This window comes from Seriola aureovittata, chromosome 13 (assembly GCF_021018895.1).
Source record: "Seriola aureovittata isolate HTS-2021-v1 ecotype China chromosome 13, ASM2101889v1, whole genome shotgun sequence".
Taxonomy (NCBI): Eukaryota; Metazoa; Chordata; class Actinopteri; order Carangiformes; family Carangidae; genus Seriola; species Seriola aureovittata.
Window position 1 is genome coordinate 23,221,106 of NC_079376.1, and position 6,211 is coordinate 23,227,316.

The window sequence follows — 6,211 nt, forward strand, 5'->3', positions numbered from 1 at the left end:
AGCAGGATTGCTAAGGTAGTTAGCACACATTTGGTTATATAAGTGGTTCACTGTACAGTAACACAGCCTAGTCAATATGCTTTAAAATAAGTGATATTGATATAAACACAGGGAAATATCATGAAGATTGTATGTATGTGTTGTATTTAATATCTTAAATTTCAATTTCAAGCTTTGCCGTTCACCACAGTCTTGTTAAAATGGGGCCAGTCCTTTTCATGTCTTGGGTGACTGACAGAGAAAAAGAAAAAGACTCTCACTCCCCTTTATTATGCTTGTTCGTGATGTGAGCTCAAGTGGTGTTGACTCTGTGAATGTGTGTGTGACAGCAGACAGAGAGAGGCAAGCAGAGACGGGGAGAAAGATCTCAGTCAACAGCATGTCTGAAAAAAGGGAAGAATTTGCCTGAATATCGATAGCTGCATTTTTCTTTCAGACTGCACAGCCTGGTGTGTCCACACTAGACAGCTGATCATGTTGTGTTTGATAAGACCAACAGCTGTGAGAGCATGAAGCCTGGCAGTAATTAAGTTTGAACTTTATGTTTATGTTTCTGTTTTGTTTCCTGAAGTGTTATTTGCTAATGAGGGTGAAAGTTTGACCTCAATCTAAGGCCCTGAGCTTTGAGGCCATACATCCAAAGATACAAGCAGCGGACATGCAGTTTATCTACAGACTGGTTGGCCTCACTCTGTGGGGCAGGGTGAGGAGTTTACAGTGGTATAAGAGGAATTTGATGCTGAGCTGCAGCTACATCCTTTCTATTCCTGGATAATCTAAAGGCCTTGCTCTGATCCTGTTAGACATTATTCCTGATCTATGCTTAAAGTTTACTCAAGTTTAGCCAACTTAAAGTTGAATATGTAACTTGTTCACATTAAAATCTAAAGACAACTAGACCTATGTTCTATATGTTGTTGTTGTTGTGTTCTTACATTCTCCCAAATATTTCCATCAATTTTCAAACCAGAGAAACCTGTGATTTTAATCATGGTAACAGTCAGTTTCTTTTGTTCTGGTATGATCATGTGTCAGCGTGTTTGTCTAACAGAAGCTCAACGTTGACTTTTATCCAGTTTTAAGCCACATTTTTAAGATACATTTTTTACACCTATGTATTTTGGATGAAGGATTTTAGTCATTAGACATCTGGATCTTAAGTTATCAGGGAACTGAGACATCCTGTGTCCACCGAACAGCAGTTGGTGAATCACTGTTTTTTAACGTCAAACTGCTTTATTCTGTGTTTCTCACAGTTTTAAGCCCCTGGTCTGTTAGTTATGGACAAAAGGACACCTCTGTGGACAATTCAGATCCATCAAAAAACCTTGTTATCAGATAAACAATCAAAACAAAAGTTAGCATTAATCTCAGCTCCAACTCTTCCCTGAGTCTCTGTCCTCCGTACAGCGTCGCTCAAACTCTGACTTTAAATGTCAAACTGCTTTATTCAGTGTTTTTAACGGTAAGAATCACCAGGTCTGTTTGATTTCCCAAACCACTGACACTGAAGGAATCCAAACCGGGAGGAGCTTATGGTAATAGTGGTGAAGACAACAACTCCCATCATCGCACGTTACTTCATGATGTCACCCAATGCCGTTTTTTATTGTTGTTTTGATTGAGAGACCCCCAGAGGCAGAAATTAGAGACTGCATTTAAAGTACATGGTTAAGGTTAGGGAAAGGGATTGTGGTAATTGATAAAAAAATAAGGTTGACGCTTGGTGGGAAGAACAGTCTCAGCTCTCAATGTTGGCTCTTTGTACACCTAACCATTTACCCCAACTACCTCCTTAAAGAAAAGGTCACTCCACATGTGTGTCCTGCAAATATTTATCTATTCATCTATTCAACACATTCATCTAAACTGAAGTTGGTTCAACTGACAATTTCAAGTATTTCAGTCCACTCAAGTCTGACTCGCACATCCGTCTTCCACACTGACAGTATGGTCACATGAAGGACATTGTCTTAAAATCTACATGTTACATTTCAAACATTCTGTGGGATAGAAGTTTGGGGTTAAACTATTGCATAGGAACATCTCATGAGTTACAGAACAGTTAGATATTTAATTTTACATTCATCCTTTGATCTGTGTTTGTGAAGAGTGTTCTGCTGGTCACTACCCAGGACTGGAATGTGGGTTGTAGTTTATGACTCTTATCTAGAGAGGGACAGAGGAAGGCAGGTTGGTGTGTGTGTGTGTGCATGTGTGTGTGTGTGTTCATGCATGGCACAGACAGGCCAGGATTCACACCTTAGTGTTAAATCAGTCCTTTTGTTGTTACTTGTCCTATACAAGAAACAGTCAGATATCATTAGACAGAGTCTTATTGTTACGAACTGGAGATTTTGCCTATATTCTCCAGTTGTCTGGTGTCCATTGGTTGATCCTCTGGAGCTGACCCTTTGACCTTTGGTCTGATTCTGTGTCTCTCTGACATGCTAAAACCATGGTCTGTTTGTGGAAGAGGGGTCCTTTGTCTCTGTTTCCTATCAATTTGATAGTAACAAAGTGTCAATTGTAACTCTGCATGTCCTTACAATGACCTTTAATGGCTTGTGACTGATGCCAGGTATGTACGCTACAATGATAAGTTTTATTTACATGGACAGCTTTGTTAACTTTCACAGTCTCTCTTGAATTGACATGCTAAATATTAATTTTACTTTCTCTGTGTAAATTGTAATCTCAGCACCTCCCTGTTCTCAGTGTATGTAGATAGAAAATAGAAAATTCCAATATATATAAAAACTTGTGAAAAAGATATGTAATGAAAGCAGGATATTTTACTGTTTAACAATAAACTTTATTGTCCAAAATGACACTGGGACTTCACTGGGACTTTCATTGACTAAAATAACTATAAATAAATAACTATGAATAAAAAACATAAGAACAAATATGTTTATATATATATATATTTAACTTTAATGAAAACAATGGATCAAATATACATACTGAGCATTTCCACTGCATTATTGCTTATTAATAAAAGTATTCATATCAGCATATATTATCAGAGAACATATGCGCCGATACCGATATATCTGTGATAGGCCAATAGCGGCTGATAAAATCGGTTTTCAGTGGTCTGTGTAATAGGGTTTCAGTTGTGTTATGAACATAAAGCATTTCATTATGTATGTTAGTGTTTCAAAAATGTATGTTCAGTTATGTGCAGTATGTTAAATATTACTGTAATAATATGCAGCCTCGTCTATCAGTCATGTCCATCAGGAACAAGCCTCAGATAACTGCTCCTCTCACTCATTCATCACTCCCCATTTATGGTAATCAGTAAGAAATATTGAAAGACTGTCAAATCCCACACCCAGCTCCTGGTAAACAAATGAATCATCAAAACCAAATGTTCACTGTCTATTTCAGCTAAAACAGAGAAGAGTGTCTGTGTTCAGAAAGCTAGAAAGATAACAGATAAAGTACCGGGTACTGGTATTCACAGTAGACTTCTGCCATGGCATATGGTGGCCTCAAACTGACACAAATACCACAAATCACATTTTCACAGTAACAGTTGCCAAGTCGAGAGGAGAAGCAACAGAAATGTCTGGTAAATTATTTAACATTATACATACAGTGTGTACCATAATGGCAACCGCAATGGGACCACTGATAGATTTTTAGCACTAGTCTTCTAAGTTGCTTCTTTGCAGTGACTGGTATGGATCAAAAACCTGCTGAAATGGCTGATCAAGTCTTGTAATTTTGTCCTATGTAGTGGATAGTACGCCACATACCCAACACCAATCAGCAGATAAAGATAGTGCCTAGTAGTGCTGAGATAAACTGTATTTTCATCATCATCACAAAATGAACATGTGTGATAAATACATCGCAAAAGACTGAGAGAAACTTGTTGAATTAAAAAAACTGGTCCGTGTTCCTAATTCAGCTTCACTCAGTGTTTTCATGTCAGGAATATTATTTATTGTTTCCATAGAGACATTATTAAGTTTATACACAGTGAGTTTTCTGCTGTAGACATTGTTGCCGCTCTTAAACTCATGTTTTTTATTCTGATCTTGTTTGAAATTTTTTAAAGATCAATAAAGAGGATGTACTTTATTGATAAGATAAGATAAATGTAACATTATATAGCTACACCCAATGAGAAAATTCACTGTCTCACCTCTACAACCTCAACATCAGCCTCCTGAGACTTAGAGAAAACCTGCATTCACACTCAGTGAACATGTGACTTGTCAGCTGGAACCTGCGTACAGGGGTCATGGTGACTGTGAGGTTTGCTAGCACAATGGTGGAGGAAGACATGGGAACTGTATATACACACATCAATATTTGTTTATTTATAAGTCATATCGTCATCGCAGTATTTTCCTCATATGCTGGATGTGTAGACAATAGAACGCATTCTGCGGAACAAGATATTGGAAATATTCCTTTTGAGATTCCGCTCCGTGTTGACATGACTGCATCACATCATTTCACTCAAGCTGCCAATCTCCTGTTCTACCACACCCCAAAGGTGTTCTACTGGATCCAGGTCTGGAGACTGGGGAGGGGGGGGTCACTGAAGTTGGCTGAACTCACTGTCATGTTGATGAAACCAGTTTGTGACATGGAGCATGATCCTGCTGGAAGGAGCTATTAGAAGGTGGTGAACTGTTGGAATGAAGGGATGAACATGGTCAGCAACAATACTCAGAGAGACTGTGGCATTCAAATGATGTTTGATTGCTATTTAGAAGGAAACATTCCCCACAGCGTCACACCACCACCACCACCAGGCTGGAGTGTTGATACAAAGCAGGCTAGGTCCATGGATTCATGCTGTTCAAGCCAAACTCTGACCCTACCATCTGCTGCCTCAGCACTACATTCATCAAGATTCAAAAGACATGGTCTTCTGCTGCTGTAGTCCCTGCGCCTCACAGTCAGACATGCTGTGCAGTCTGAGATGCTTTTCTGCTCACCACAGTTGTAAAGAGTGATATAAGAGAGTAATCTGAGTGACTGTGACTGTATGAGGCAGCCTAGATGACCATTTCTCTGCACTGTTCTGACCACAGTTATATATGGATGACGTAAGTTCCTTTCTGATGGCATGTCTTGAAAATGACTGACCATGACTTCATGTGTGTAACAGGATTTGTTGTTCTTCTCCAAGGTACCCCAATGGCTACCACGACTCTAACTATACAGCAATGCTCTGTAGCATAGCTCCCTCTACTGGTCATTAACCGCTGTTGAAAAGGTGCATGAAAGTCTACTGAGTCAGGCTTGTGTGACCACTGGTGTTTGCACAGGAAGCAGCTGCACAGTCACCACACTTGGCTGCAGGGGTGTGTGTCTTTGACCACAGATGCATGTCCATGCACCTTTTAAATCTGTAGGCTTTACAGCAAATGCAATATGAGAACTCTTGGACCTAGAGCAGAGCAGACAGGGGGAACTATGTTTTTGATTTTAAGCTTTAATTTCAAAATAAAATGCAAAAAAATGTGTAGAGTATTTCTGAAATGGGAATGTGAACTTTAAATTTTGTCCATAGTTTACACTGTTTTAAGAATTTAGTCTTCCTCATTTTGATCCTTCTCACGTTGGAAAAGCCACTTTCCACTCCGTTTCAGTCCAGCTCTAACAGTAATCTACTGGTTTCTGGTGAAAAAGGACGACCCCTGTTATAAAGCAGTGAGTTTTTGTTGTGAATGTAGAAGGGGGGAGGTGAGATGAGGCAGGAAGTGAAGAGGAAAAATGGAGGGGGGGGGGTCAAAAAAGAGTGAAGCTTGCAGGAAACATGAAGTTGTGCATTCCACGGCTTGAACTGGGCAGCATCTGGAAAGTTTTAGAACTAGAGGGGAAGGGAGAAGGAGGAGGATAAAAGAGCATCTGCATAATACTTAGCCCATACGGGTTGTCAGCAGGGTCGTATTTCTGCAGGGTCGACATTTTGAGAAAAAAATTGCAAAAATTCGAAGATCTGATCAAGTCATTTGAATGACTGGTTAACTTAACTGCTCCAAAAAGAGTAACACTGCTATGGTAGGAGAACTGACTGTAGAATAAGAAAGTATTAGAGCGTGAGACAGAAGTTGTGTCAGAGACAACAAAAAAAAAAAGACAGAGAGGAGGGGAAGTCTGACCAAGTTCTCTGGTTCTTCCTGCCTAACGATCAGCTCAGGAAGTTGAGGCAGAAACAGAGGGGAGGGGTGACACAGAG